General features: G+C 50.5%; 1 protein-coding gene across 1 annotated transcript in view; it reads left to right on the forward strand.

Annotated features, from left to right (window-relative positions):
* LOC147125337 (melatonin receptor type 1B-like) overlaps positions 1-12,659 on the forward strand; it is a 163,787-nt gene that overhangs the window by 98,978 nt on the left and 52,150 nt on the right. The window lies entirely within an intron of this gene.

Genomic DNA, 12,659 nt, shown 5'->3' on the forward strand with positions numbered 1-12,659 from the left:
CGATACTGCCACGCTGGAAGCCTTATCTAGCGTTAGCTCTTTCTCTGAGAGTAACTTCTTCTGTGTTCCTTCACTCAGGAGTCCACAGACAAATTTGTCCCGTAGGGTATCTGCCAGTCCTGCTCCGAACTGGCAGTGCTTTGATAGCTTGCGTAGTTCCATAAGGTACTCAGCATTGCTCTCATCTTTATGCTGAGTTCTCCTGTGGAATTTAAATCTTTCTGCTATCAGCAGCGGTGCAGGGTTTAGGTGTTCCTGTAGGACAGCAACAATTTCGTTAAAACTCTTCACCTTCGGTTTGGCTGGAGTAATCAGGTCCCGCAATAGGCCGTACGTTCTAGCGCCCATTAAGTTTAGCAATACCGATGCCTTTTTCTCATCGGCTATTTCGTTTGCCTCGCAATATACCTCGACTCTTTCCACATACTCTATTGTATTATCAAAGGCAGTGATACAGCCAGTCTTCGGCATCTTGAAAGTCTAAAATGGCGCCTCCCGCGCTTTGCCTTCTTCCCCGATTTAACAAAATGGCACCTCCCGCGCTTTGCCTTCTTCCCCGCTGATTAAGATGGCGCCTCCCGCGCTTTGCCTTCTTCCCCATTGTTGCTAGCGCTGGTTTCCGCGGTTTCCGTTGCAACCTGCAGCTCCTCGCGGTTTCCTGCGCGTTTAATATTTCTTTTTTTTATTATTTTCCCGTCGTGGAACAACCCTGTGGGACTCTTGCCTCCCTCTTCTCGGGTCCGTACGCAGCCCGGCTTCATAGCACCGGCCGCGCCCTGTGTGCTCCACCCTCTCTCTCTCCTCTTCCCGACAACGCTGCTCGGCCCCGTTGCAAGCCACCCGCTCGAGTTCACGACCGCCGCAGCCCAGGAAGGATCAGTGTACTACCTGCCACCAGCCCGATTAGCTGAAGCACCGTCGACAGGAACCAGGCCCCACTTTCGACAGCTTCTCCAGCAATCTTCAACTCCGCTGACTCAGGGGCGGATGCCCACGGTCGACGCCCGTTTCTACTGCTTCTTTTTTCCTTCTGGTCTCGACCTCTGCTCACTTCGCTTCAGGAATGGATCCCAGGAGGTGGTGCAGACTGTAGGTAAGTTCGTATCTGCTCGTCGCCAGTATTATGTCCGTGTATAATTGAGACACGGACAGCAGGAGTTGATTTAAACAAGTCTTTACTGAATGGAGTCAATCGGGAAACTGAAACTACAGAGGCTTGCTAGCGCCTTTTATACAGGGGTGGTCACTGCCGGTACTGCAGTCTGAGACCAGTTATTCTCTTAAAGGTACATACACAACAGCAGGAAAGATAAAATGTTGCAAATGGGAATGGCAAAAATCATACTGCATGAAAAATGGGGGCAGGGTTAATTATCTGAAATTGTTAAACTCAATGTTGAGTCCGGCAGGCTGCAAAGTGCCCAATCGAAAGATGAGGTGCTGTTCCTCGAGCTTATGTTGAGCTTCATTGCAGCAATGCAATAGCCCGAGGACAGAGAGATCAGAGTGGGGGTGAAGCAGTGAATTAAAGTGACAGGTGACCGGAAGCTTGGGGTCACCCTTACGGACTGAACGGAGGTGTTCCACAAAGCGGTCACCCAATCTGCGTTTGGTCTCCCCAATGTAGAGGAGACCGCATCGTGAGCAGCGAATACAGTATATTAAATTGCAAGAAGTACACGTAAATCGCTGTTTCACCTGGAAGGGGTGTTTGGGGCCCTGGACAGTGGGAAGGGAGGAGGTAAAAGGGCATGTGTTGCATCTCCTGCGCTTGCACGGGAAGGTGCCAGGTGAAGGAGAAGGGCTGTTGGGGGTGATTGAAGAGTGGACCAGGGTGTCGCGGAGGGAGCGGTCCCTTCGGAATGCTGAAAGGGGAGGTGAGGGGAAGATGTGTTTGGTGGTGGGATCACGTTGGAGGTGGCGGAAATGGCGGAGGATGATCCGTTGAATGTGGAGGCTGGTGGGGTGAAAGGTGAGGACAAGGGGAACTCTATCGTGGTTCCGGGAGGGAGGGGCAGGGATGAGGGCAGAAGTGCGGGAAATAGAACGGACACGGTCAAGGGCCGTGTCAACCATGGTAGAGGGGAATCCTCGGTTGAGGAAAAAGGAAGACATGTCGGAAGCACCAGTATGGAAGGTGGCATCGTCAGAACAGACGCGGTGGAGATGGAGAAACTGGGAGAATGGAATAGAGTCCTTACAGGAAGCGGGGTGGGAGGAAGTGTAGTCCAGGTAGCTGTGGGAGTCGGTGGGCTTGTAGTGGATGTTTGTTGAAAGCCGATCGCCAGAAATGGAGACGGAGAAGTCAAGGAAGAGAAGGGAGGAGTCGGAGATGGACCATGTGAAGGTGAGGGAAGGGTGGAAATTGGAAGTAAAGTGAATGAACTTATCTAGTTCAGGGCGAGAGCAGGAAACGGCACCAATACAGTCATTGATGTACCGGAAAAAGAGGTGAGGGAGGGGACCTGAGTAGGACTGGAACAAAGAATGTTCCACATATCCCATGAACAGGCAGGCATAGCTAGGGCCCATGCGGGTTCCCATAGCAACACCTTTAATTTGGAGGAAGTGAGTGGAGTCAAAGGAGAAGTTGTTCAATGTGAGAACAAGTTCAGCCAGGCGGAGGAGGGCGGTGGTGGATGGGGACTGGTTGGGCCTCTGTTCAAGGAAGAAACGGAGCGCCCGAAGGCCATCCTGGTGGGGGATGGAGGTGTAGAGGGATTGGACGTCCATGGTGAAAAGGAGACAGTTGGGGCCAGGAAACTGGAAACTGTTAAAGTGACGGAGGGCGTCGGAAGAGTCGCGAATGTAGGTGGGAAGAGACTGGACAAGGGGAGAAAAAATAGAGTCGAGATAGGAAGAGATAAGTTCCGTGGGGCAAGAACAGGCTGAAACGATGGGTCTACCAGGGCAGTCCTGTTTGTGGATCTTGGGAAGGAGGTAGAAGCAGGCTGTTTGTGGTTGGGGGACTATGAGGTTGGCGGCCATGGAGGGAAGATCTCCAGAGGAGATGAGGTCAGTGACAGTCTTGGAAACAATGGCTTGATGTTTGCTAGTGGGGTCATGGTCCAGGCGGAGGTAGGAGGAGGTGTTGGAGAGTTGGCATTCAGCTTCCGCACGGTAGAGGTCGGTTCGCCAAACAACAACAGCTCCGCCCTTATCAGCAGGTCAAATTATTCGAGTTCTTTCGGATAAATCATTATCATAGTTTTCTTTCTTTCTTTCTTTTCCTTTCTTTTCTTTTCCTTTCTTTTCTTTCCTTTTCTTTTCTTTTCCTTATCTTTTCCTTTCCTTCCTTTCGTTTCTCTACTGATTCTCTTAGAATGTTGGGTCATGATAAAATAAATAATTCCAATTAATTCCAAACATTTGCCTAGTTTGACGTGACGATATGATTTTTATTGTGGGCACCGAAATCATACAACTCAATTGAAAGTAATTATGAGTGAGTTTTCATTCAAGCACATGTGGACAATCTGCAAAGAAAAGCGTTCAGTGAATAGCTACTGGCAGCAGATTCTTCAATCAACAAACATAAGAATCATGTGGAATGCTATCAATTTAAGATATTTGCATGTGTTTGACCATAACTGACGTTAAGAAATATCATATGATAATTTTACACAATGCTACATTATGAATCAGCACATCCGCACATAAATGCACCACAATTGGGCATCTACCAAACAAATCCTTTCTTTATTTAGAAAGATACAATGAAATGTCTGCAAAACCTAAATGCCACACAGTAAAAACAGGGGTGTCACAATTAAAGATAGAAAAACATTGGGGGAAAAATTCAGTTGTTGCGCCTCCTGTTAGCGCCTTAAGAGGGCACCAAGTGGGGCGCAAACCAACTAGCGCCCGGGCGCGGCGATATCTGCGCCTCTCGCAAAATTGACCGGACATTTTGCGGCGGCTCTAAACAATACTGCCCGATCTCCTGCGCACGCAGATCTTGACGTCATTCGAGAGTGCAACGCCCTTGTGACGCCCCGGAACGGAAATTGAGTGGCACCTCCCCTCCTTTCTGCCTGGCGCAACCAACGACAGGTAGACTGGAACACTTCCCAGTCGCTGTGAGGCTGGGGGTGGGGGGGGCGCTATTTAAAGGGGGCCTCTTCCTGGCTTTTGTATGGTAGCCATTTTGCACCACTTGTTCTGAGAGAGAGAGAGATTTTGAGAGAGACAAAGAGAGAAAGAGAGACTTCTGCATTGAGTCAATGCTGTCTGAGGTAGTTTTGGCTTCTGATCATAACTTTGCAGGTACTTTGGTTTTTGACCTTCATAACTTTGATTGCCGAGATACTATAGGGGCTGCAATGGATGGGAACGTCATCCTTCTCCATCACATTCGGAGGACACAGAGACGCAGTGCGAGAGTGGCAATCATGGCCAGATGGAGGAGAGCCAACAGGCCTCTGTACAGGAGACCTTGCCCTCCCAGGGTTTTTCGCCAACAGTTCTCCTACATTAATATGTCTGAGGAGCAGTGTTTGCGAAGGCTGTGATTCAGCAAGGAGGTGGTCACTGAGCTCTACCACCTGCTTCAGCCAGATCTGCAGCCTCAACTGAGGAGCAGGACGTCTCTGTCAGTGGCAGTGAAGATAACAGTGGCTCTCAATTTTTATGCCACCAGCTCATTTCAATCAGCTACTGGGGACATCGCCAATATCTCCCAGTTCGCGGTGCATTGCTGCATCCGTCAGGTCACAAATGCCCTCTTTAAAAGGAGATGAGAGTACATCTCTTTCCCCAAGACCCCGGACAAGCAGCAACAACGCGCAATGGGCTTTGCGATGATAGCGGGCTTCCCCATGGTGCAGGGCGCCATTGACTGCACACGTGTGGCTTTGCATGCTCTGCATGAGAATACCGAGGATTTCCGCAACCGAAAGGGCTTCCATTCCTTAAACGTTCAGTTGGTCTGTGACCACAGACAGCTGATACTCGCTGTCAATGCTCACTTTCCTGGCAGCAGCCACAATGCCTTCATCCTGTGCCAGACTTCTGTGGCAGACCTTTTCCAGGCACCGCATCACTCAGGAGGTTGGCTTCTCGGGGATAAGGGATATCCTCCGTGCACCTGGCTGATGACAGCGCTCCGTACGCCCAACACCCCTGCTGAGCTGCGATACAACGAGAGCCATCAAACTACCAGGAACATCGTTGAGCACACAATCGGCGAGCTCAAGCAACGGTTCCGCTGTCTGGACCATTCTGGAGGAGCCCTGCAGTACTCGCCTGAGCGAGTCTCCCACTTTGTTGTTGTGTGCTGCATGCTGCATAACCTTGCAATCCTCAGGACCCAGCCAATGCCACTAGGCATTGGAGCACCAGCAGAGGAGGAGGAGGAAGAGGAGGAGGAAGATGAGGAGGATGATCATTAGCAGCACCAAGGCGGGAGGGAGGCACACAAGGTACAAAGTGGAAGGGCCATCCATCAAAGGCTCATAGCAAGTCACTTCTCGGCCCCCTCTGAGGAAATGGCTTCTGCCATTCAAACAACCTGAATGAAACCATCCCACAATCCGTAAGCCGGTCAAGGCAACAATGATTGCAAAGACCAAACATGTACATTTTGAATACAGACACTTCTTTATTTGACAAACTCTGTGGGGTAGATTTTCCCAAACCTGTCGGGAAGAAGGCGGGACTTCCCCTTTCGGGTTTTTGACCCGCCTACTTCGACGTCCGGCCAATCAGTGCGATTTCCCCTTGATTGACCTTGTTGAGCCCGCCCAGCGGGCTCAGCAGGCCAATTAAGGGCCACCCGGCAACAGGTGACATCACAGACTGCAATTTCATCTGTCAAGAGTTTTTGACAGATGAAATATCAGTGTTTTACAGCTGTTTGAAGCTGCCAAACACTGACAGTCTGAGTTCTAACATGAGTCATTCTGCACAGACTCAGTTAGAACTCTTACCGGCACTCAAAGCTGAAGGCTGTCACTTTTCACAGATCGCAGCCGTTCAGCTTTACGTTCCGGGTGAGTGATGGGCTCCCGACGGCTACAGGAAGAAAGGCTGTGAAGGTAAGTACAGGTAAGTAAAAGTTCTTTACACACTTTAGACACACCAAACACACTTACCTTTACACTCATACACCCATCACTCACCTGAACACCGACATCGCGACCCCTCCAACTCCTTCAACCCGACGGCCCGCCTGCTCTAACCTGGTGTGGTTTGGAGCCATCGGGAATCCCACACGAAACCCCTCAAAATAGGGATTAGGCTAAAAACTGCCTGTTAACTACCTGTTAACAGGCAGTTAATTGGCACTAATCCCTTCCCGCCTGGTTTCGGCGGGTCCCAGTGCGGGGCGGGTACCCGCAGCCTCTGAAACTTACGCGGGGCGGGGTTTTGGACGGGATGGTGTCGGGACCCCCAAATTCGGGATTTCCCCCCCCCACACGCCTGAAAACCCGCCCGACGACTGGGGTAAAATCGGGGCCTGTGTGTCTCATTTCCACATGACAAACTAATAGAAAGAAACACAAAAAAAACCAGTCATTAACATAACTGGCTCTCACAACCTGGAGGCAATGTCCAAAACAGTTACAAAAGTTTGACCACGAACCTCGGCCTTTAATAAAACAATGAAAAACATTTTGTCACACCTCCTACTTTTTGCCCTTCGAGGGTGATCTCCTTCCCTTGCGAAATTCCCCCCTTCCCACCCTGCAGCTCCTCTGTAATGGGACCCCAGTGGTTGGAGCAAGGATGGGGGAAGGCTGCTGATTGTCACAACCTGAGGCTGCAGATGCCCTTGAAGGATGGCCTGGACCAGCTCTGGGCCTGGAGGGCCTGGCTGCTGACTGCACCAACTCTGCATGGATGGCAGCAGTCTGTCCTACAGGTGGTGGCAACTGCAGTAGAGAAGTGCCAGTGGTGGCAGCAGGAATGCTGTCATCTTGAGAGAGGACAGCAACTCCCTGCTCGACCGACACACTGGCACTCCCACGGGGCAGCACTTCAGCATCCAGAGCAATCTGATGGAGCACAGATGCTGGCCTGCTGCGGCGCGGTGAGAGCCCCGGGGAAATGTGCCCGATCCAGAAAGGATGGCAGCAGTCAGTGCTCGCGTGGCCTCAATTTGCATCTGCATGAGACCAGCCACTGACTGCATTGCAGCACTAAGCATTTGCGTGGCAGCCGCCTGTGCTACACCGAAGTGCTCCACACTCCTTGCCAGTGATTCAATGGATTCGGGCACCCTTGCCACTGCAGCCATGAGCTCAGTGTGCCTGTGCTCCGCCTGGGCGCTCATTTCAGTGAGGACCCGCTCCTCCTCTGCGTCCAGTGCAGCAGGACTTGATGGCATACTCTCCCTCCGGGGAGAAGGCCCCCGAGCTTCCCTATCCCCATCGCATTGCTGCAGCCCGCTGGGTCCTGGCACTTCACCCTCATCAGACCATTCGCCCCTGCTCCCCTCCAGGGAAGGCGTGTCCCCAGTATGGGCATGGGCTTCCTCGGGAGAGGGTGGCGCTGATGCTCCGGCTTCCTCTTCCTCCTCGCCTTCAGCTTCACTCCCACTGGCAGCTTGAGGTCCCGTCTCCTCACCTGGTGAATCACCATCTGAAAGCAGGGAGGTACAAGAGTGGCTTTAGCGTGAGGACAGGGTGGCAGCAAGGGAGGCATGAGTGCAGTGATTTAGTGATTTGGATTGAAAGTGTCAAAGGCTGATGTTGTGAGGAACAAGTGGAAGGAGCGAGGACAAAAAGGTGATGACCTTACCATTGCTGTCAAGAACGGGGTCGGCGTCTCCAGTGGCAACGGGACCAATCACCTGGCTTGCCACAATCCTGTGGACGCGCTCCTCAAGATCGCTGAGGGGTTGCAGCTGAGGCCGCCCTCCACCGGTCCGTTGCTGCTGTCTCCTATTATGAGACAACTTGGCCTGCAAGAAAAAGGACGACGTCTGAGTAAATATACAGCCATGGTCTTGCCTGAAATGCCTGCCATAGTTGAATAGCCCTTACTGTATGCAAAGTGTGGAATGTGCGTGTGTGTTTGATGAAAGGGCCATAGGTGATGGATGAGTGTTGGGCATTGGGGCTTTTAAGACCCTCTGGCCATAAAGTGAGGTTGAGATAGAGGGATGGAGAGGTTTTGAAAAAAAGGCACTCACCCTGACGACCCGAGTGAGGTCGTTGAACTTTTTCCTACATTGGAGATGGGTCCTATGCACCATGCTGCTTGAGGAGACTCTCTGAGCCACCTCCCTGCACACTCTTCTGTACTCGCGTGGCAAAGGCCTCCTGCCACTCTCTGGGTACAGAATAGATCTTCTGCGCTCCACCGCGCCAACCAGAGCCTCCAAGGCCCGCTCGCAGAAGCGCTGTGCTCGCTCCCTGGCCCTCTCCATAGTCCTTGGCTGCAAGATTTAGCCACAGGCCTGCCCAGGCCGAGGTTCAAGGCTCCAGTGAGCAGGGTGCGGCTGCAGAGCAAGATCGGCCCTCCCCTTTAAGAACTGACCGGCGCCAGTGTGTCTGTGTTCAATTGCTAACTGACAGCACCTGCGCTGCGCCCGCCCTCTGAGGTAGCGCCTCGCTCCTTGGCCTTAGCGCCTTAAGAGAGATGTGTAACGCCTGATTTAGCGCTCCAATCACCTCCAGATGCGATAAAAGCCACGTTTGCTGTCGGAGGCGATAATTAGCGCCAGGCGCTAAACTTTGCGCTCCGCCCATAATGGCGCCCCATATGGGGCGATACCGAATTTTTCCCCCAATTGTGTTGGGAGAATATGATAACCAAAGGGCAAATGCCAAAAAAAGTAAATCAATCAAACTATCATGCTTGGCATTTATAAAAAAAAATAATTTTGCTGGAAAAAGCAATAGAAAATGAAATAACCAGAATGCTATTTCAAAGCAGCTGACAGAACTGATTACAAATAAATTAAAACTGTTGGTGGAACAACAGCGTAGACCTCTCCATGACAGTCTGTTTGACTGAGGCCTGAAGTAACTCGGTAATAAAAATCACTCCATCAATACATGTCGTCAATCAAGTCTGATAACAGATGCAATAGTTGATAACAAGATTCTCAAACTCATCAAAAATGAAGTCCTGTTTCATAAGAACATAAGAACATAAGAAATAGGAGCAGGAGTAGGCCAATCGGCCCCTCGAGCCTGCTCTGCCATTCAATAAGATCATGGCTGATCTGATCCTAACCGCCAATCTACTATCACAGAACCATCTCCTGAATCTAACAGAATTAGGCACACGAAATAGGAGCAGGATCAGGCTACACGGCCCCTGGGCCCGCTCCGCTACCCACAGGGCCACGTCCGACCCGAACCTAGACTCATGTCCAAATTCCTGCCCGCTCCCCGTAACCCTTAATTCCCTTTACTTCTAGGAAACTGTCTATTTCTGTTTTAAATTTATGTCATGATGTAGCTTCTACAGCTTTTTGGGGCAGCATATTCCATGGGCCTACCACCCTCTGAGTGAAGTAGTTCCTCCTCATCTCCGTTTTGAAAGAGCAGCCCCTTATTCTAAGACTATGCCCCCTAGTTCTAGTTTCACCCATCATCGGGAACATCCTCCCCGCATCCACCCGATCCAACCCCTTCACAATCTTATATGTTTCAATAAGATCGCCTCTCATTCTTCTGAACTCCAATGAGTAGAGTCCCAATCTACTCAACCTCTCCTCATATGTCCATCCCCTCATCCCCGGGATTAACCGAGTGAACCTTCTTTGCATTGACTCGAGAGCAAGTATGTCTTTTCTTAAGTATGGACACCAAAACTGTATGCAGTATTCCAGGTGCGGTCTCACCAATACCTTGTACAACTGAAGTGAGGTTCAAAGTGGGGTTGCTTTCAAAAGCTCGTGGGCAGAGTTGATGGAGTTTGCAGTGACATAATAACTGAAGGGCCAGCCCAAATAGTAAACTCCCTGCCTCCCCGTCAATATCGGGGCCTAAATGTAAGAGATTCAGGACACCGAGCAGGAGAAACTTCTTTACACAGGCTGTGAAATGCACTACTGGAGTTAATGATTGAAGCAGAGACCATGTCAACATTTAAGAATAGGTTAGGTAGATGGTTGATGGAAAGGTATTTGGGAGAAAAGTAGGCACATGGGATTAGGTTTACTGGTCGTGTGGTGGATAGACACCAACATGGATTGTTGAGCCAAACAGCTTGCTTCTATGTGGTCATTTCTATATAATGTAATTGAGTTTCACAGCAACTTCCAACTATCTTTCCTTTCCTTCACTTAAGCACTGCCCAAGAGGGCATAGCTGAGCTTAGCAATTTGCTGTGTGGGAACACAGGAACATAGGAGTAGGCCATTCAGCCCTCGAGCCTGTTCCGCCATTCAATTAGATCATGGCGGATCTGTAGCTTAACTCTACCTCTCCACCTTGGTTCTGTTACCCTTTGTGTGAAGAAGTGCTTCCTGACATCAGCCCTGAACGGCCTAGCTCTAACTTGTTTTTCTTGTTCTGGATTCCCCCACCAGAGGAATTAATTTCCCTCTCTCTACCCTATAAATTCCTTTAATCATCTTAAACACCTCAATTAGATCACCCCTTAATCTTTTATATTCGAGGGTAAACTCTGTATCGAGCCAGATCTTCATCCTATATTTTTAATTCAGAAGCATGTCATTGTTTCAGTCCAAGAGTATTTTCAATAGTCCTGTGACAACAGAGGGGGTGATTTTGCCAATGAGGGCGCGTTGGAGGCGGGACTACTGCTTGTCGGGTTTCAGTCCCGCCTCCATCGACCTCTGGCCAACCCACACTATTTTCCCTTGGTTGACCTTGTTAAGCCCGCCCAACGGGCTCAGCAGGCCAATTAAGGGAAAGCCAGTGACAGAGAACATCAGCGTATAACGTTTCATCTGACAGATCAATTGTCATCGTTTGACAGCTTTGAGAAGCTGTCAAACACTGACATTCTCTGTTGTTTGGTGAGTTCTTGTACTCAAGTCTCACCAAACCTATTTCCTGAACAGAAAGCAGATGGCTGTTGCATCGGAGAATCCAGCAGCCATTCTGTCATCTCTGCCGTGGAGATGCCGGAGCCTCCAGATCCCCAACGATTGAAGCCTGCAGGAAGAAACAAAGGTAAGGAAACTTTTTCTAACACTTTTCACTCACCTCACATACTTACCTCTCCACACTTGCACCCATCACTCACCTCCACAGCGCACTTTTGGACCTCTCTCACCCCCGCAGACCCACTGCTCGCCTCGTTGACTCTGGCGGGGTTTCCCGACGTCGGGAAGCCCGCACCTCTGTTGGAAAAATGGGGATAATCCTCTTAACTGCCTGTTTACTACCTGTTAACAGGCAGTTAAGTGGCTGTAATCCCCTTCCCGCCTCCAGGAGACGGGACCCGGCGCGGGTCGGCTACCCGCCTCCTGGTAAGATGGCACGGAGGTGGGATGGGCACCCGCCCCCAGATTCTGCCATTTTCCCGGCAGTCCCACCTCCCCAGGGCTGGCAGGATCGCCCCAATGTTTTCTGAGAAGCAATTTCACAGTCCCTAAGAAAAAAAATTCTTATAATTTTCTCAAGGAGGTTGGACAACATTGGGAGAATGTTTTATGAAAAATGGTGACATTTATGTGGCAGGTACTTCACATGCAATTTTCTGAATGAAGTTGACACCTTGAGTAATAATTCCAGATCTACTATATTCACCTGCCTTCTGCTACTTAGACATGATTTGCTAGTTTGAGCTTGGATGAGTCAATAGCACTGTCAGCTCTGGATTAGAATGTTGTGCGTTCAAAACCCCAGAGGGAAAAATTCAGTTGGTAGCGCCACCCGTTAGCGCCTTAAGAGGGCGCTAAATGGGGCGCAAACCAACTAGCGCTCGGGCGCGGCAATATCTGTGCCTCTCGTGAAATTGACCGGACATTTTGCGGCGGCGCTAAACACTACCGCCACGGTCTCCTGCGTCGGCAGATCGTGACGTCAGTCAAGTGCGCAACGCCCCGGTAGCACCCCGGAACGGATATTGAGTGGCACCCCCGCCTTAACGCCTGCCGCTAGCAACGACAGGTTGAGGGGAGTGTTTTGCAGTCGGGAAGGGACTGGGGGAGCGCTATTTAAAGGCAACCGCTTCCTGCCTTTTTTTGTTGGTGATATTTTTGCACCATGCATTCTGAGAGAGAGAGAGACTTCTGGAAAGATTCAACGCTGTGTGAAGGAGTTTTGGGTACTGAGCAGCACTTTGCAGGTTCATTTTGATTTGCCCTTCCTTGTATCGATTTAGAAGAGACTGTGGGGTCTGCACTCTGAGCTCTTTCCCTGGGTCTCTCCATTGTTCTTTCCAGCAGATTTGATGTACAGGTCTCTCCAGGCCGAGACTCAAGGCTGCAATGAGCAGGAAGTAGATGGAGACCAAGATAAACCCTCCCCTTTAAGATAAAAACAGAAAATGCTGGAGAAACTCAGCAGGTCAAGCAGCATCTGTGAAGAGAGAAACAGAGTTAACGTTTCAGGTCGATGACCATTCATCAGAACTCCCCTTTAAGAACTGGCCAGAGCCAGTGTGTCTGTGTTCCATTGCTGACTGACATCACATGAGCTTCGCCAGCGCTCTGAGGTAGCGCCTCGCTCCTCGGCATTAGCGCCTTAAGACAGGTGTGAAGCGCCTGATTTAGCGCTCCAATCACCTCC

The sequence above is a fragment of the Somniosus microcephalus genome, chromosome 1, assembly GCF_052327205.1.
Source record: "Somniosus microcephalus isolate GS21.2 chromosome 1, FLI_Smic_1.0, whole genome shotgun sequence".
NCBI classification, from domain to species: domain Eukaryota; kingdom Metazoa; phylum Chordata; class Chondrichthyes; order Squaliformes; family Somniosidae; genus Somniosus; species Somniosus microcephalus.